Here is a 20405-nt window from a genome sequence, read left to right as displayed (position 1 = left end):
GCAATAATTCCTTGGGAACAGCTTTCTAGATTTATAGGGGATGGGTCTCCAGAGGAAAGGGATTTAGCATAGCCAAGGTCACACAGCTGTGGAGAGAATCCCCACCCACTGCCCTTGTATTCCGATGTGCTCAGGCCTTCACAGGCGGGGGGGTCACCCACTGGCACGAGCCTGGGATCCCAGGCTCGTGGTGGAGGAAGGACCTCACTTGCCAACGGTCCGTCAGAACCTTCCACAGCAACACCGAGCTAGGAAAACAAAACCGGGCAAAGAGAGAGAAGGCCGGGAGAAGGACAAAATAAGGCAGAGGTAAAGTGATTCTTTTTTCTAGATTCTAGATTGTTGGATGTAGATTTTTTTTTCTAGGTTCTAGATTGTTGGATCTAGAAGCTCATCTTTAAATTAGAAAATATAATCAGTGACAAAGGCGACTTCTGCAAGTAGGAACTTTATGTACATTCTGGATACTTTTTAAATTTTATTTTATTTTTTATTTAAAGTCAATTAATTAACATGAATGTATTATTGGTTTCAGAGGTAGAGCTCAGTGATTCATCAGTCTTATATAAGATCCAGTGCTCGTTCCATCCACCATTCCATCCTCCTTAATGCCTATCACCCAATTACCCCCGTCCCCTACAACCCTCCCCTCCAGCGACCCTCATTCTTGATACTTTTTAATGGGAAGTGAAGGAGAGAAAATAAAACCCAAACACCTTGACTTAAAACCATAGTAGAAGTGTTTTCTTTGCGGACATGTGCAAAATATGAGCATTACAATGGAAATGAAATGTCTGGAAAAGGAGGCTCTATAAGGAGGATAGATGCCATTTCTTTCCAGGGGAGACTTGTCCTACAGCAAGACCAGCTGATGGGGTGCCTGACTCAAGTCCTGAGAATTGTGGAAACAAACAGCAGATGTGAATCCTTGGTGGGGACCTATCTCCTCTCTGGTGTAGTGGAATCACACCAGGTCACTGGACATTATTTGGAATTCTATATTATTAATGCCCTGCATCACCTCCATAGGTCATTGTAAGAAATTCATGAAGATGGAAGGCTCCAAGGAGAATTTTAAGTTTCTCACATGAAGATAGTGTGAGAAATACGTGATGATAATCAGAAAAATAATTGTGGCTGGGAAGAAAAGGGACGGGAATCACATGTGCCTTGAAATTCTTTTCCCCACGATATTTATGTATAAATAAATATATTTATTTGAACACAAAAGGTATCCTTTTTGGAATGCCTTTTTTTTTTTTTTTTGGAATGCCTATTTTAAAAGGAAAATTCACCCAGTTCCTTCTGGCTGGTACAGATGCCCAGAAGATACTGGGATTCTCAACCCAGAAGACCAGCACTGTCAGAGGTGTGTCCGAATCTGGAAGCAGGGTGTGTGACAAAGAGTGTGTAATTTGCACATTTGTCAACAGCAAGGACGTTTTAAAAGGTGTTAAAAAAAAAAAGAAAAGAAAACAAATAATCCCACCAATTTAAAGCCTGGCTATTTAAAGCCTGGTCGAGCCCAGCAGTGTTCCCATCTTCTATAGGACCTAGTTCAGAGGGGGAAATCTCAGGCCCCTCCCAGACCTAGAGCAGCAGAATCTGGGATTTATCAGGATCCCCTGGGGTGATTCATATGCACATGAAAGTTTGAGAAACTTTGAAGACCCTTTGCTGTGTGTAGCCAACAAATTCCTCCCAAAGCCCACCACCGGGTGTTGGAAAAGGAGTTTCATTATCAACTAGGATATTGGAGGTTTGGGGGGGCGGAGGGAACAGCTGACAAAAGCCAAGTGGCTTTTCCTGGCAGCTCCTCCTGAAATAAGCTGCCATCCCCCTTTTTTGTATTGTGCACGTCCTAATTACTCTAGCTACTTTGCACTAACATTTCTGACAATTCAATCAGACCTTTGTTATTTTCTCTTAAACTTTAGGATGTGACATTTGGCCAGCATTTCTTAGCTACTGTGAACACAAGTGCCTTTAATCTCTCCCTATAGAGGACACCTCTACACACTGTGACAAATTTATAATCAGTGGGGTTGGCTTCGTCACTTATTATCCTGTGACCCCATTTACATGTGTTAACGGGGCCCACCTGAGAATCCTTTCAGGGCTGTATAATGACATGTCCTAGCTGGTTTGCTGGACTCCTTCCCTATTTGGGGACATTTCGAATCCCCCACTCTTAAAAATGGTACTGTGAATTGCTGTGCACGTTACTGACTCCCCCCCCTCCCCTTTCATGTTATTTCCTGGGGATATATTTACAAGGGGATAAAGCATGGTTCCTGATTCCAAGGATCTTCCATGAGACTGTACGGGGCAGATGTGCAGGGTCACACAGTTGGACAAGGGCTGGACAGGGGAGCGGTAGATGCTGGACACTCTGCCCTCCAGGAGCACTCACCCCCCCCCTCTCCGCCCTGCTCTGAGCTCCAGGCTGCTGGCCATTCACAGTCCTACCCTTGCCTCCTGGTGTCCACGGTGCTGATGACCAGGAGATTCCAGCGGGAGATGGGAGAATGAGGAGAGGAAGGACACCCTCCCTGCCAGGCCACAGGGTGTCAGCCCGTGTGCACCTCTACCAAGCTTCTGTTGGGAGTCTTCTCTGCACCCCAGGAACCCCTTCTTTTCTTTCTTCCTTCAGGCAGAGCTGGTTGTGGTTTCCTTGTGCTAGCCTGGAGTGCTCCACCTTCCTCTGTTGGCTTTCTGTCACCCTGCCTACACCTTTGTAAATGGTCTGTCCCCACAGTCTCCTCCCTGACCTGCTTAGACTGCACCTTCTGTTTGCAACCAGGAGCATAAGTGATAAGCCAGGGTGCTGTGGGGCAACTGACAGGGACTCTAACCAATGCAGGGTGGGCATACGGCAGATTTGCCAGAATGTGTGCTAAGCTGGAACCTCAAGGCAAGGACAAGTTCGGGGTGGGCAGTGGGGCGCAGGAGGCAGAGGACACATCAAGCATGAAACAGGAAAAGTGAGAGAACTGGTGTTCCCCAGATCCTCAGAGAGATTCAGGATGGTTGAGGCATGGGAAGACACGCAGCGGGGGAGCAAGGTAGTCTCACATACTTCTGTAAATTAGGCCATGTCTGTAAGAACTTCATGCAGCTATTCAATGCTGTGTTCACAAAGACATTTTTTAAGATTTTATTTATTTATTCATGAGAGACACAGAGAGAGAGAGGCAGAGACATAGGCAGAGGGAGAAGCAGGCTCCTCGCAGGAAGCCCGATGTGGGACTTGATCCTGGGACCTCGGGATCACGCTCTGAGCAGAAGGCAGATGCTCAACCACTGAGCCACCCAGGCGTCCCTCACAAAGACTTTTTAATGACCTAATTAACATCCATTCAACAAATAAGCTCCTTGTGCATCTGCCAGGCATTGTGTAGGTACCAGAGATGGTGGGAACACAGAGCTCCTGATTCCATACCTGAATCACACCAGAAAATGCCTATGACATGACAATAGTGAAGAAGGCAATGAAATTGCTTATCTACATAGATTCCATATGATCGCAAATCACAGGGGAAAAAACCAGGAGAAAATACACTAACAAGCCAATTGTAGTTATCTTTAGGGAACAGAATTATTAGTTGTTCTTATTTTTTTCTTTATATTTTTCTTTGTTTTCCAGGTCAGATTTTTTTTTGTCAATGTTTTGTTTTTTAAATAAGGATTATTTTTAAAATGATAATTAAAAAACAAAATTTTTTAAAATTATTTTTAAAATTTTCCTTCAGATAATTCTCTCTTTATAAAAGATGAAAGCATCTAATAATAATTGGGAAATACTGTTTTGTGTGTCTTATTCAAAGTTTTCACCCAGTGTATTATTCACAGGTGCCTCTGAAACTCTGTCTTCAAGACAAACCAAAAGAAGACAAGGAAACAAGTTCTTGGGTTTTTAAGAAGGTGCAGTAAGCCAAGGGGATTAATTGGACGACCCGCATCTGCTTCTCAAGCTCCATTTCCTACTACCTCATTCACCTGGGCGGGCCCATGACTTCAGCTGGTATCTGCTCCACAGGTTTCTCCCCAAAGTCTGGTGAGGGATCTTACCCGCTTCCACCCTCAACTCCACCCTTGTCGTTCAGGCTCACGTTGACATTTTGATTGATGACAGCTGGCAATCTGCTTTCCTCACCCTGCTTTTACTTCCTGGACTCTACTTGAGCACTCCCCCATCTCCTTCAGGAATGACACACTCACCTCCACCCCTCATTGTAAGGCCCTGGTTTCCGTCTTGCTGTGTGCCCTGCCCCATGATGTATAAGTGACTTCTCCAAGCTGACACCCTCCAGGGCCTCCAGAGGATACAGCAGGTCATCCAAGTTTGACATCCATTGAGAACTGTGGAATTTTCATTGCCAGCTGATAGCAACAATTTTTTTTTAAGATGTTATTTATTTATTCATGAGAGATACAGAGAGAGAGAGACAGAGATGTAGGCAGAGGGAGAAGCAGGCTCCATGGAGGGAGCCCGATGTAAGACTCCATCCCGGGACTCCAGGATCCAAAGGCAGATGCTCAACCACTGAGCCACCCAGGTGCCCCCAATAGCAACAACTTTTAAAGTGGGGCTCTTAAAAGAACCATCTGATGATGGTCACCAGAGAGGAAGGGAGTGGGGGGATGGATGAAATAGGGGGCAGGATTAAGGAGGGCACTTGTCATGAGCACCGAGTGATGTAGGGAAGGGTTGAATCACTATATTGTACACCTGAAACTAATTTAGCACTATGCACTAACTGGAATTAAAATAAAAACTTTAAAAATAACAAAATGTAAAAAATAAAATAAAGTGGGACTCTTAATGAGAGGCTTATTTGAAGAGGGGCAAATACTACTAATGTTAGAGAAAAACAGGCAGTTGATAAAATTCAGGAGCTATTCCTAATTTTTTTAAGTGTGATAAAAACCTGTTTACCAAAAGCCAATGATAGACATTAAACTAAGCAAATACCAAAGCTACTCCATTCAAATTTGGACTAAGACATACAATACACATGCCTCCCTCATCAAAATTATTCAGTTTACTTTTACAAGTTCTCGCTGATGTGATAAAACAAGAAAATTAAGGAGAATAACTATTAGAAGAAATAAGAATATATACAATGATTGTATACTTAGAACACCAAGAGTCAAATTTTAAAACCTATTATAGATACTAGAATTTGACAAGGTAGCTACATATAACAAATGCATAGAAGTCAAAAGCTCTTAATTATTCTACCAATAACCAGTTTAAAACAGAAATGGAGTTGCAGGATATAAGATGACTATACAAAAATCAATCTATATATTGCCTATATACCAGCAATGAATAAGTGAAACTGGGAATTAAAAACACAGTACCATTTATATTAGCACCCCAAGAATGAAATATTTAGGTATAAATCTAACAAAAGATATAAAAGATCTATATGAGGAAAACTACAAAACTCTGGTAAACAAAAGCAAAAAATAACTAAATAAATGGAAAGATATCCCATGCTCATGAATAGGAAGACTCAATATTGTCAAAATGTTAGTTCTTCCCAATTTGATCTATAGGTTCAATACAATCCCAATCAAAATCCCAGTAAATTATTTTGTGCTTAACAAAATGGATTCTAAAGTTTATACGAAGAATCAAAAGACCCAGAATAGCCAACACTATATTAAGGAAGAGAACAAAAATAGATGATTGACACTTCCCAACTTCAAGATTTACTATAAAGCCACAGTAATCAAAATGTGTGGCACTGGCGAAAGAATAGACAAATAGGGATCTCTGGGTGGCTCAGTGGTTTGGTGCCTGCCTTGGGCTCGGGTCATGATCCTGGAGTCCTGGGATCGAGTCCCACATCGGGCTCCCTACATGGAGCCTGCTTCTCCCTCTGCCTGCCTCTGCTCTCTCTCTCTCTGTCTCTCATGAATAAATAAATAAAATCTTTAAAAAAAATAGACAAATAGATCAACAGCATAGAGAGCCTAGAAATAGACCCACATAAATATAGTCAACTGACCTTTGACAAAGGAGCAAAGACATCCAATAGAATAAGGACAGTCTTTTCAACAAATGGTGCTGGACCAACTGGACATCACAAGCAAAACAAAACAAAACAAACAAACAAACAAAAAACCCTAGACCTTATATCCCTCATAAAAACAAATTCAAAATAGATCCCAGACATAAATGTAAAATGCAAAACTATAAAATTCCTAAAAGATAACATAAAACTAGATGACCTTGGACATGATTGGATGACTCTTTAGATAAAGCACCAAAGGCATGATCCATGAAAGAATTGATACACTAGACTTTATTAAAATTAAAATCTCTGGCTCTGCAAAAGAGTGTCAAGAGAATGAGAAAACAAGCCACAGACTGGGAACAAATATTTGCAAAAGACGTATCTGATAAAGGACTGTTAACCAAAATACACAAAGAACTCTTAAAACTCAGCAATAAGAAAACAAACAACCTGGTTTAAAAACGAGGCAAAGACCTTAATGGACACTTCACCAGTGAAATTATCTACATGGGAAATAAGCATATGAAGACATGCTCCACATCATGTCATTAGGGAAATGCAAATCAAAACAGTAACCTAGTAGACTGGTCAAAATTCAGAACATTGACAATACCAAATGCTGGTAGGATGTGGAGCAAGAAGAATTCTCATTTGTTGCTGGTAGAGATATAGAATAATATAGCTACTTAAACTTTGGAAGACACTCTAGCAGTTTCTTACAGAAGTAAACATACTCAAAAAAAAATAAATAAGTAAACATACTCTTATAATCCAGCAATTACACTCCTTGATATCTACCAAAATGAGTTGAGGATATACGCGTACACAAAAACCTGCACATGGATGTTTGTAGCAGCTTTTTTCATAATTGTCAAAATTTGGAAGCAACCAAGATGTCCTTCAGTAGGTGAATGGAAAAATAAACTCTGGTCCATCCAGACAATGGAATATTATTCAGCACTAAAACGAAATGAGCTATCAAGCCATGAAAAGACACAGAGAAACTTTGGATGCATATTACTAAATGAAAGAAGCCAATCTGAAAAGTCTACATCTTATATGATTCCAACACTATGATATTCTTGAAAGGTATCACTGGAAACAGTAGTACTAGATATAGTAAAAGGATCAGGAATTGCCAAGTAGGGGAGGGATGACTGGCGAAGCACAGATTTTTAGGGCAGTGAAAATACTCTGTATGATACTATAATGATGCCTCCATGTCATTAGACATTTGCCCAAACCCACAGAATGCACAATACCAGGAGCGAACCCTAAAGTAAACTATGGACTTTGAGTGATGATGATACGTCAGTGCAGGTTCATCAATCACAACAAAAGTCCCACTCTGGTGGGGGATGTTGATCATGGAGGAGGCTGTGCATATATGGAGGCAGAGTATATCAGTAATCTCTGTGCCTTCCTCTCAAACTTGCTGTGAACCTAAAACTTCTCTAAAATAAATAAATGCTCAGTAGGTTAAGCATCTGCCTTTGGGTCAGGCCCTGATCTCCAGGTCCTGGGATGGAGCCCCATGTCGGGCTTCCCGCTCAGGGAAGAGCCTGCTTCTCCCTCTCCCTTCACCCCTTCCCCTGCTCCTGCTCTCTCTCTGTCAAATAAATAAATAAATAAATAAATAAATAAATAAATAAATAAAATATATAATATAAAATAAATAAATATACAAAATCTTAAGGAAATAGAAAAGTCATCTTATTCGTAATAGAAGAGAAAACACAGGTATCTTTGAATAAATGTAACAAGAAACATATGCAGTTTAAACTAAGTAAGCCATGGAATTTTACTGAAAGATAAAACAAAATGATCCTGGATGGAAAAACAATGAAATAAAATGTATCTTCCGAAATTAGTATAATGATTTATTAAAAATACTAATCAGAACACTAAGAAAATGTTTACATGCTAGATAAGATCATCTTAACATTTCTATGAAGAATACATGTACAGAACCCCGCCAAAAACGGTTTGAAACAAATGGTAAGGGAGCTTGTCCTTCCATGTATTAAAATTAATGATTAAAACCATGATAAACACTGTAGAATTAGCATAAGAACAATGCCAAATAGACAAATAGATCAATGTAAAAGAACAGAGAAAAAAAAAATGAACAGAGACCCCAGAAGCAGAGACAAGCATGTACAGGAACTTTAACTATATGATAAAGAAAATATATTAAATCAATCCAATATCAATAATGGATTATTTCATAAATGATGTTGGTATAACTGGAAAGCATCTAGAAAACAAATTAATTAAATGCCCCTTTCTCCATATCATATTAAAAAATAAATTCTGGGCAGCCCAGGTGGCTCAGCGGTTTAGCGCTGCCTTTGGCCCAGGGCATGATCCTGGGGATCCGGGATCGAGTCCCATATCGGGCTCCCTGCATGGAGCCTGCTTCTCCCTCTGCCTGTGTCTCTGCCTCTCTCTCCCTTTGTGTCTCTCATGAATGAATAAATAAAATCTTAAAAAAAAAATCCAAGACAGAATAAGAATTATACCATCAAAAATAAACAATAAAAGTTTTAGAATCAAATACTTACAGGGTAAGTTTGCTTGAAACAGAGAAGGTGTTAGGCAAAGCAAAAATCTCAAAAGTGAAAAAAGAAAGATTGAGAGATCTGACTGCAAATATTTTGCCATGGCATCTGCATCACCGAAGACATCACAAAGTCAAAAGATGAACAGACACTGGAAGAAAATATTTGTTATCATTTTGACAGCCTTGGAGTTAATGTCACTAATTTTTTTAGTCATATAAGTTAACAATAAAAATAGAAGCAACCAAAAAATATGAAAAATAACATATAAGCACACAGTCACATGAGAAAAAATGCAAATGACTGATAGTTTACAGAAAAAATGCTCAGTCTCACTAGTGATCAGAGAATTCTAAATGGAGACAATAATGAGATAACTGACAACTGATGGAGCAGCATCAGTCTTTGTAAGAATGTGAAGAAATGGGCATTCTTAAGCATAGCTGGTGGTGGTGTGAATTTCTCTGCTTTTGGAAAACTAAACTGTTTCAACATATGTTAAAGTTAAATTTGGGCATATCCCGCAATCTCACTTCAAGACACATACTCTGCAGAAATAAAAACTTCCATACTTATACACAGGATTTTTGGTGGCAGTATTGTCTATAACAGTAAAAAAAAAAAAAAAAAAAGAGAAACAATTGAAAAGTCTATCCACAGGAATAAATAAATCATAGCAAATTTTTGCATATATTATGCAACTCAAATGATTTAAGTCTCAATACATAGATCTGGGAAGATTTCCATGATATATTGCTAAGTGAAAAACAAATTGCAAAAACAATAAGTAAAATACGACTCCACTGCTTTAATATAAAACAATCTGGCATATGATTTGCACTTCCATATAATCAGAAATCAAAAGGATTCACCTCCAATTCTGTGATGATAGGAGAGAAGCCAGAAGAAGAGGGATAAGTTTTTTGCCCTGCTCTGTATTGTTTACAGATACTGTCTCAGTCAATATGTGGTCCTTTTATAATAATAAAAACAAATTATAAAAGGCCTAGAGAATTGTGTGCCAGGTAGAAAGAGGACACAATGGTTTTTGTTTGTTTGTTTGTTTTTGGTTTTTGGTTTTGTTTTTTTTTTTTCACAATGGTTTTTATACCAATGGCACAAAGCCACAACAAAGGTGGAGGCTAGATCCAGCTCTGGTGTGGGGAGAGAGAGGACCTGAAAGCCACCAAGTTGCCGTGAGGCTTCTGACCTAGAGATCGGAAGTGTGTTCCCTGAGTTAGTGCCCCACACAGCGCCAGGCCACCAGGCCACTAGACCACCAGTCCCAAATGCACAAATAGCTGCCAGGTCTGCAGGGCAGGGAGGATGACCCCAGACCAGCACTTGAGATTCTGTTCTTCACTTCAAGGTCACTCCTTCACCCCCAAGGTCACACTGTGAGACCCTTGGTTTGGCTTCCAAGTCTACCTTTCCCTTAACCTCTTTAAAGAAAAATTAAGGGATGCCTGGGTGGCTCAGCAGTTGAGCATCTGCCTTTGGCTCAAGTCATGATCCCAGGTTCTGGGATAGAGTCCCCATTGGGCTCCCCGCAGGGAGCCTGCTTTTCTCCCTCTGTCTATGTGTCTGCCCCTCTCTCTGTGTGTCTCTCATGAATAAATAAATAAAATTAGGAAGAAGAAAGAAAAAAGAAAGAAAGGAAAGAAAGAAAGAAAGAAAGAAAGAAAGAAAGAAAGAAAGAAAGAAAAGAAAGAAAGAAAGAAAGAAAAAGAAAAGAAAGAGAAAAGGAAAGAAAGAAGGAAAGGAAAGGAAAGGAAAGGAAAGGAAAGGAAAGGAAAGGAAAGGAAAGGAAAGGAAAGGAAAGGAAAGGAAAGGAAAGATTCAACCTGGGGCAGTTGGCTGGCTCAGTTGGTCGAGCATGTGACTCTTGACCTTGGGATCATGAGTTCGAGCCCCACACTGGGTGTAGAGATGACTTAAATAAAATATCTTTTTTTAAAAAGAAAGAAAAATAAAACCTTAGGCTCTTATAAACTACCCTAATAAACTCAAACTCATGCTATGAAATTCCTTTGGAGAAATAAATAATTAATGCCTTGAGACTTGGAAACATTTTGTTTACTCAAAGCTGTGTGTTAGTTAATAGACCTTTGGCTTATCCTTGACTTGTTTGAGGACTTGCCGGTTAACCTACTGTAGACATGGCTACTCATAAACTGAGGAGGGAGGTCAGAATTCACAACAGGACTCACTTAAAAATCGCCATGTATGTATATATGGCGATTTACCTCACTTGATTATCCATTAGTTAAATTTTAATTAAAGGGAAATCTGAGACTCACACAAAGAGAGGAGCCTTTTATGGAGACTTCCATCTGGGGAGCAGATTTACGAGGCCTCTTGAGATCCAGAATAACTTAACTGTGATGAAGCACAAGGCAAGACTACCCCTCCTCCTCCATCCCAACAAACTGAGCGTGTAGGGCACGGAGAACTGCAAAGCAGAAAGATCCCCAGATGGAAGGGTTCATGAGGCATTATGGTTGAGGCCTGAATAAAGTCAAACTTTTTAGAGTGAGTTCAATAGAACTATTCTTTATGAACCGATATCTTTCTTTTTCTTTTCTTTTTCTTTTTTCTTTTTTTTTTTTTTTTTTTTTTTAAGACTTCTCAACCAGGCGGCTGCTTGGGGCTTTGGAAGCTCAATCTGAAATACAGGGAGGGAAGTGACAGAGAGTGATGCAGCAGGGCAGCTGCCAGTCTCAAGTGAACATGTGCACAATGTTATAAAGGAGCAGAAGAGCTGGGAGCCCCACATCGCGCAGGAATGGGTCACTCCACTCTCCACAAACCACGTGTTGGCGAGCAAACAGAAAGATCAATGGCTCGGTGTGCCCTGAAGAGGAATTAAAAGTAGACAATTTGGGACTCCTGGGTGGCTCAGTCAGTTAAGCGTCTGCCTTCAGCTCAGGTCATGATTCTGAGGTCCTGGGATTGAGTCCCACATCCTGCTCACTGCTCGCAGGGAGTCTGCTTCTCCCTCTCCCGGTCCCTCCGACCCTCCTCTCTGCTGTGCTCTCACTTGCTCTCTCCCTCTCAAATCAATAAATTCAAAAATCTTTTTAAAAATTTAAAAAGTGTGGGCACCTGGGAGGCTCAGGTGGTTAAGCCTCTGCCTTCGGCTCAGGTCATGATCCCAGGATTCTGGGATCAAGCCCTGCATCAGCTCCCTGCTCAGAGGGGAGTCTGCTTCTCCCTCTCCCTCTGCCCATCCCCCCACCACCTTGTTCATGCTTGCTCTGTCACTCTCTCAAATAAATAAATAAAATCTTAAAAAAAAATTTAAAAAGTGGACATTTTAATAGCAAGATTCAAAGCAGGATTCTCTCTCAAATCAATAAATTTAAGAATCTTTTTAAAAATTTTAAAAGTAGACAATTTAATAGCAAGATTCAAAGTAGCTTTTCCCACAAGCTTATCATCAGAAACATTTTTCTAATCATTTTTTTCTTGGCTTTACAATAGAGTAATGAAAGAGGACCCCCAAATCCTAGTCTGGGATACTGGAAAGAGTATGAATTCTCAAAACGAACAATGACACAGATGTGAAAATAAGCAGACAAGATTGAAATCTGCAGCAGCGTTATTCCCAACAGCCAGAAGGTGAGAACAACGTAAGCTCCCATCAGCTGATGAACAGAAAAACAAAATGTGATTTGTACATACAACAAAATACAATTCAGCCTACAAAAGGAAGGAACTTCTCTAACACAGGCTACAACTTGGGTGAATCTTGAGGGCATGATGTTCAGTGAACTAAGCCAGCCACAAAAAGGACAAATACTAGATGATTCCACTTATAAGAGGTCCCTATAGTAGTCAAAATCGTAGAGCAGAAAGTAGCATCGTGGTTACCAGGGGCTGGGAAAAGAAGAGAAATAAGGAATTAGTGTTTAATGGCTACCAAGTTGGGGATGATGAAATAGTTCTGGAGATGGATGGTGGTGATGGTCAAAGTGAACGTGAATGTACCTGATCCCACTGACCCGTATGCTCAAAATTAGTGAAAATGGTATTTTTTAGCACAATTAAAAAAAAAAAAATAAAACAGGCAAGGCTACATTCTTCATGAATTCACCAAGCCCGGCTAACGCTTCTCTCCCAGGCTCAGGACATGTGTGCGAGTAAACCTTAACATCAAGAAAACAGAATGAATGATCCAATTCAGGTTGCCTCCCTGCTGCCAAACACCTCAATGAAAATGGAAGAAGTCAGCACACTCAGTTATTTAAATATCTCAGTCTCAAGGTCCAGAGTCCCAAAGACAGAATATATGCTCCAAAATCTGACTTTCCTTCTGCACTAACTTAACATCCCCACTCTCATCACATTTTCCTGTGGCCAAAAAACACGTTTGCAAATAATCAATTCAAACATTTTCAGGATCGCCCGCTCGTACTGTATTCAGTATAACCTTGACCCCAAGCACCTTCAGAAGACACCACACTGTAGCTTCTCTGAGCCTTCCTACTCTTCCTTCTGAGGGAATGTGCCAGGTGAAGACAGGCTTCCTTCATTCAGGCAACAAGGAAAACCCAGCAAGAGACCGAGAAGGGAAGTCTCTGCCGAGGGTGATGCACTTGGTCAACAGTAAAGTTAAAAATCAACCCAGTTCTCCAGAACTTTCAGTGCATGAAACAGCACCTGGTGGTGTGGGGTAGTAGGAAAAGCCAGACAAAGGTGCATTTTAATCCTAACTCTGCCACGGAATTTAATTATGTGATCTTGAGCCACAGCAAGGGTCTGAACCTTGTACGCTCGGACGTCAAGTGGGGGAAATAATTGTAGCTTCACGGGGCCGAGTTCTCAGTGGAGGAGCCTGGGGGAGGGAGGCTCCCCTCTCACCCTCCCCGCACCTTTGCAGAGTCCTGCGGGGGGTGGAGGAGCAGATCACAGTTGACACTTTTTCATTGCCTCTAGTAGTTATAATACATTCTGCAGCCAACAGAGGATCATTATCATTGTAGCTTTGGGAGGATTTAATAAGGAAAAACCTTGAGCTCATCTGGCAAAGTACCTAAGATGCAGTCAATATTATTAATATTAGCTTCCCACTGGTCTCTAAACAAAGTGCTTTCGAATTAAGTCCCTTCGGATCAAGGTCTATAATTCTTTTTGCATCCCTTGAAATCTTTGCCTTCAAAACTCCTACATATAAAACACGGAGCTTTGCCTTTTCCAGGTCTGCATATGTTCTCTGTGATATTTCCTGATTCCTGAGCATCTTCTACGTGCAAGGGAGGTGGGCCTGGCACACTGCTGTTGCTTTCTGAGGCTGTGGAAACTAGACCCGGAGCAAAAGGACTTGTTTCCCCCGGGGGTTGGGGCGGGGGGACAGGTAAACCCAGGTGAGTGGATGTGGCCCAGCCCCTAGCCAAGCAAGTGGAAGACTGAGGGCTGAAATGACCCCAGATCTGGGGGAAGAAGGACCTGGGAGCTTGTCCACTGGCTCTTTTGTAGCCATAACTCATATTTCCTTTGCATTCTTGGGCGGCTCAGAAGTAAGCCAAACTGAGAGAACGTTACCCCAATTTAACTCCAAACCTAACTTCTCTGGGTCTCCATTTCTTTGTCTGTAAAATAGAAGAAGAAAAAAAAAAACTTGCAGAGGTTTGTGAATAGTAACTGAGGCAAAGCAGGTAACACAAGGCTTAGCAATTGCTCAATGCGTAATAATAAATAATATTACGCAGGAATAAGGCTCAGGCTTGCTGCTCACAGTAATGATGCCTACCATCTCTTGAGCATTTGCTAGATGAAAGGTACTGTGCTAAAGGTTCTATATACATATATATCAATCATACATTTTCTCTTAAGTCTCACGGTAACTGTATGTTTTCATAGATGAAAACCCTGGGTGTGGACAGGTGAAGTGCCCTGTGGAAAGCCACAGAGGGAGTGATGAGCGGTGCCCGGACTTGAAGCCACGACAGCATAGCACCTGGGCAAGAAATTTAATCCACACTTACTAAGTGAGTATATAACAGTGATGTCCAGTTTGTCTCCCTCCCAAAGCGTGAGGGTCCCCTGGGGTGATGTCTGTCTAAGAAGGTGGCCAAGGACAAGGTGAAGTCGTTATTAAAAAGCACGATCCTGCTTAGAAATAGCTCAGTCCAGAGGAAAACACAAATCACTATAACCCAGTGTAGGAAACCATCCTCCACGAGAGTGGTACCACTGCTGGACAAAGGGACTTGAAAAGAATACATTTAGGGGTGCCTGGGTGGTGCAGCTGGCTAAGCAACTGCCTTCAGCTCAGGTCATGATCTCAGGGTCCTGGGATCAAGCCCCGAGGTGGGCTCCCTGCTCAGTGGGGAGTCTGCTTCTCCCTCTCCCTCTGCTCATGCTCTGTCTCTTTAACTCAAATGAATAAATTTAAAAATAAAAAAATAAACAATAAAAGAATACATTTACTTTGCCATTAGTGCATATCGGTAGGAGAGGCTGTACGAGAAATAGCTACGACATACACACATGACCTCTTTGTACTTGCTTTGAATGATGTTGCATTCAGACAACTGGGCCTCCGGAACGAGTTGCCATTTACCTACAGGACAGCGAGGCGCTCACCAGGACTGCCTCGTGAAGGCCCCTCCTGCTCCTGGCAGCCCTGGGAATGGGAAGCCTGGTAAAGGCAGAGGCTGGAATGTCTAATCCGGTGTCAGACTGAGGAGGGCCCTCCAAGACCCCAGGGTCCCTTCCCTCCCCCTGCCTCCAGCCAACACTCGCCACGCCTGATTGGGATGGCAGCTCGGCGGCCCTTCAGCCTCTATTGGAATATTCTCCAAGGACTCACCACCCACAGGCACCCCCTCCTTCTATCACTATGCTGTGGCTTCTGATGAAACACTAGGTAAGACCCTCGGGCAGGAGTCTTCTTTGAAGTGGCTTTAGAAGTATGTTCACAGATGAGGTGCTTTTGCCAGCACTTGGGAGTTTACAAGTGAGAATGGAATTCTCCTCATTTGAAAACAGGGCCTGATGCGTGTGTTATGTGTGAGGGCCCCTTCTCCATGCAGACATGGTGGTTTTGTGGTCTGCCGCACGTGGATCCATCTGCACTTGCCCCCTATGGCCTTGGTCAGTCCGTCACTGACATTCATCCCACAGCTGAAGCCTGCAGACCCTTCCCTGCAAGCCCAGCCCAGCCATGGTAGCCAGGAGCAGGACAGACCCCAGGCAGGAGGGGTTTAGGGGTGGTTAGCCCAATCACCTGGCATGTATTGCCATGTCCCTCTACCCTATCCAGCGCCACCTCACCCTTCTCCCAGCTATGGTCTTGTGGGCTGCTCCAGATACCACACACTTACCCTTTCAGGTCTGGAAAATGAAATCTCATCTCACTCTCTGGAAATCCTGGAAACTTCTGGAAACCTGCCCAGGTATGCTAGTTCTTCTCAAATTCCCCTAGGACAGGGGGTCTGCTTTGCTTTTGCAAGGTATGGTGCGTGCTACTCTGAGGACCTGCTATGCCCTCTGGCAGCCCCAACACCTGCTCTGCACCAGATCGCCTCACCACCTTGGTCTCGGTTTGCTAGACTAGCCTGAGAGGCGGACTGTGACCCCACCCTTGTGCCCATCCTCAAACTAGGTCTTCATCCTTAAGAATTCTTAAGTATAATGCACAGGAGGAGAATGCCAAGGAGTGGAGCTGTACACAGGAAGGAGAGAGCAGTACGGGTCACAGCAGTATGGCGGAGCCACAGTTGCAGCAGATGCAAGGGCCAGTCGCAGGCAGCAAGAGACCAGAAGCAGAGAGAGGTGGAGGGCCATAAAGGTAGGAGGTTGTACAGGGTGCAGGGCTCCCAGCACCCTCTCCATTTTCAAGGGGGAGAACTATTGCTATAGTAACACTAGACCTTGAAGAGCATCCCTGTCCTCCTTGGGGCCTATGGAAATGTTCCCCACCTCTCTTCTTTCTCTGGGTCCTCTCCCCCAAACGCCCATCCCCTGAGGCAATGCACCTTGGGCTCCTCTCTTCCCCAAACTAATTCAGCAATGAGCCCTTCCAGGGAGTTGGGTCCATCCCTGAGACACGGTTGAGCCCATCCCACTGTGTCCATTGAGTCACTCCCAGGCCTGTCCTCAAAGCAAGGCAACTTGAGGCCCTCACCAGCTTCCGGAAATATCAGGATCCCCAGAATAGGAAGACCCGAGCTCTGCAGCTGCCCCAGCCTCTTCAGGAGAGTTATGTCATTCCCTCTGTGGTTATTTCCTTATCTATAAGCCTAAAGTGAGAGAATCTTCTTCACATACTCACAGGGATGCTGAAAGGCCAAATGAGGTAACAGAAGGGCGAGTTGTTTGAAAGACCAGCAACTGCAGACAAGTGGAAGGAAGCATGACATATGTGATCACTCACTGGCCACCAGTCAGTAGGGAGTGCTGGTCCACCCATGCGGGCATCACACTCTGTGAATCTCCTTCCCACCTGTCCTTCCTCCTGCCCTCTCTGGGGCTCCTGTCCAGTCCACCCCACCCTGGCACATGCAAGTCCTTCTGCAGCTGCCTTTTTTGGATAGTAACCCCTGCTCTACTTCATCAGGGCAAGATCCCAAACCTCATTTCTCATGGCATCCCTTTTGCAGAAGCTGACCTTTCCCCAGAAAAGTCTCACTTCCCTGGGGTCATCACCATCACTCCAAGAGCCAGCAACTTCTCCCAGTCACAGTGGATTCAAAGGTGAACAAGAGGACAAGGATTCAGACTTTGCCAATTTATACCCCCCACTGAGCCCATCAAATTGCTACCTTTTGCCTCTTTTAAACTTTCACTCCCTGGACTTTATCACACAAGGCACTAGGATTCAACAGCCTGCTCTGGCCCTCACTGACCTCGTTGACCTTCAGGGGATCTGTGGCCAGGGGACTGCTCCAGTATTTCTCAAAGCGGGGCCCTGGGACTGGCAATATCAGAATCATCTGGGAATTTGTTGGAGATGCGTATTCTCAGGCCCCACCCCAGACCTCCTAAAACTCTGGGGGTGGGGCATACTCTGGGTCCGAAAAGCCCCTCAGGTGATTCTGATGCTCATTCAAGTTTGGCAAACCCTGGCCTAAATCATGATCTTTCTCATCTCCCGGACTGCAGGAAGTCCATCCATATGCCTTCTTGGCTTGCACTTAGGGCACAGTTGGAGACATCCCCTTTCAGGGAACAGAGGATCTCATCCACTGCTGACTTAGGAAGGGCCAGCAGCGAGTTGGCTCTAATGCCACCTGCTCAGCCTCTCTCCCCACCCCTTGGCTGATTCCCTATAACGGTGTGTCCAGATGCCCATCCCTGTCTCTAAGCTCCTATTCCTACTCACCCTCCCTTTCAGTAATAACAAAGTTCTTTCCTGTCCTGGAGAAGGCTGCTGGAATCCAAAAGATCTCGCTCTGTGCTTGGAGTCAGACCTGGGCTCACCACTTACAGGTGTGTGGTCTGAGGAAATTAGTTAAGTGTGGAGCAGGTGTAAAGTATTGGGCTGGGAGCCCCAAAAGGATCACCAAACATCGCTTTTCAGAGCCCCTCTTGGCCCCTCTTCCCTTCTCTTAATCTCTAAGTCCTTGTCTGCATAATGAGGACAGTAAGATCTACCCAATAATGAGCCTCATATCATAATTCAGATGCAAAACAAGAAGGTCAACATGAAAGCACTTTGTAAACCTTATGCCTTGCTAACCAAAATGTGGTCCGGCAGCAGCGGCTTCCCCTGGGAGCGTGTTGGAAATACAGACCGTCAGGCCCCAGCCAGCCCTACTGAGTCAGAACTCATAGTATAATAAGATCCCCAGGGGATTCATCTGCACATTAGAGTCTGAGAAATGAACTAGGAAAATACATGATATTACATATTATTATTATTTTCAATTTCTCCATCAGCCCTCTCTTCTTCTCCACCTCCACCAAAAATACTGCCCCCTCCCCTAAGCCCAAAGTGGTTATTCTTAAACAGCTGGCACATTAGAATCTCCCAGACCCACCTGGGTTGAACCCCAGGCCAGTTGGAGAAAGGTCCAAATCAGTATTTTTTTTTAAGATTTATTTATTTATTTATGATAGACATAGAGAGGCAGAGACACAGGAGGAGTGAGAAGCAGGCTCCATGCAGGGAGCCCGACGTGGGACTCGATCCCGGGACTCCAGGATTCCTCCCTGGGCCAAAGGCAGGCGCTAAACCACTGAGCCACCCAGGGATCCCCAAATCAGTATATTTTTAAATTCCCCAGGTGACTGATGCAGGACTGGGGGTGAAACTCCCACAAGCCACCCACACTGCTGTTCCATGGCCTCCACTGTGTCATCTCCTGGGGAGCTTTGCTGCCATTCTGTTTTCCTGACCTCTTCTCCTCAGAACTGTACCTCTCTGCCCCTCCACCCACTGCCCAGGCCCCACCTCACCCCCTGAGCTCCCCTTGCCATGCCCAGTGCCTTGCTTGCTTTTCCTTTTGGCTCCATCACCGTGCCCTGTAGCTTTCACTTCACCAGAGTTTAAAATACTCACTGACGTGGATGTTTAACCTTACACGTGGACAAAGCCCCCCAGCAGGATGCAAAGTCTGCCCTTGATCCGATCCTCCTTCCACCTATCACTCCACCCTGCTCTCTTTACTAGCCAATTCCACAAACTCAAGGTCTCCACCTGCAGCCTCCATCTTCCTCAAAAGTGTGACACCCCACTCCAAGTCAGAAAGCCTCTCTGCCACCTTGCCACCTCCCTGAGGCAGTCTCGCAGGGCAGCCTATAGGCTACACTGAAGAACTCTGGCAAGAAATGGTTTGTTGTTAAGAGTTCATTGCTATTGGGTAAACAAGGGAGGATTCTTCAAGGGACTTCCAGTATCCATGAAACAATAGATCAAAGAGGAGCCCAAATATGCCAAGGGAGGCCAAAGAAAGAAGAAAGGGTTGGTTGTGTCCCACCTGGGAAACACCTGCCCTAGGAGTAGGGATCTGAAGGGACCTTTCTCTTTCCATAGCAAAGGAGCTAGAAGGGGACCCTGTCTGGACCTGAAGCACAAGCCAGACAGAGAAAAGCATACTTTCTTTTCTAAGAAACATGGAGAAAAGCCCATGGACTGGCCTCTGGAGCTGAACAAAGGAGTTAGGAACTCGTTGCTCTCAGAGTCATTGCCGAGACCAGACAAAGCTGTACGGACAATCGCCGCCCTGTGTTGTACCCTCACACACACATACCTGCAGCCTGCAGGTGGTGTTGAATTCGAGAAGCCAGACTTGAAAATAAACCATTGTCCACTCCTCGTAAGCCCTTCAATTATTCACTCATCAAATCTGTGATCAATGCCTTCTCTGTGCTCATTGAGAGAAACACACACAGTCACAACACAGCCCCTGACCTGAGGACCCAAAATCTTAAGAGGAAGAGCAAAACAAACAGATTACAAAGTGATGCCAGTGATTTAAAAAATAAAATAAAATAAGTAACCAGTGTTGTGAGACACCGGGGAGGGACCCATCTGTGGGGTCAGGAGATAAGGCAAGGTTTATGGTCCTGAGGCCACCAAAGGCTCCAGGATGAAAGCAGGGACTCCCGCCTTAGGAAATGTGATCTTTTTCACCTCTTTTTCGCCTTCCACGCACAGTTCACTTCCCTGAAGTTGGGAAATGAAAGGCTACCATTTTTTAAATGTTTTACTTAAATTAGTTAACATATACTATATTATTAGTTTCAGGGGTGGAATTTAGTGATTCATCAGCTGCATACAACACCCAGTGTGCATTACATCACGCACCTTCCTTAATGCCCATCACTCAGGTACCCCACCTCCCCACCCACCTCCAGTAACCCTCAG

At 43.7% G+C, this 20405-nt stretch overlaps 1 protein-coding gene and 1 long non-coding RNA gene across 15 annotated transcripts in view; one reads left to right on the top strand and one right to left on the bottom strand.

The window, feature by feature from the left end:
• Nucleotides 1–20405, bottom strand: part of LOC144306403 (uncharacterized) — a 119130-nt gene that overhangs the window by 88100 nt on the left and 10625 nt on the right. The window lies entirely within an intron of this gene.
• On the top strand, nucleotides 157–19858 carry LOC144306383 (uncharacterized). Of its 9 annotated transcripts, XR_013373450.1 has the most exons (10): nucleotides 157–309; nucleotides 3853–4057; nucleotides 12074–12211; nucleotides 14453–14580; nucleotides 15123–15461; nucleotides 15927–15990; nucleotides 16237–16385; nucleotides 16871–17870; nucleotides 17963–18025; nucleotides 18656–19858. It is a non-coding gene; the product is annotated as an uncharacterized LOC144306383 (long non-coding RNA). The 9 variants fall into 9 exon arrangements; XR_013373448.1 differs by having other exon boundaries at nucleotides 17963–19858; XR_013373446.1 differs by having other exon boundaries at nucleotides 16871–18025.

The sequence above is a fragment of the Canis aureus genome, chromosome 37 (assembly GCF_053574225.1).
Source record: "Canis aureus isolate CA01 chromosome 37, VMU_Caureus_v.1.0, whole genome shotgun sequence".
Lineage (NCBI taxonomy): Eukaryota > Metazoa > Chordata > Mammalia > Carnivora > Canidae > Canis > Canis aureus.
This window is presented reverse-complemented; position numbering and strand designations above follow the sequence as displayed.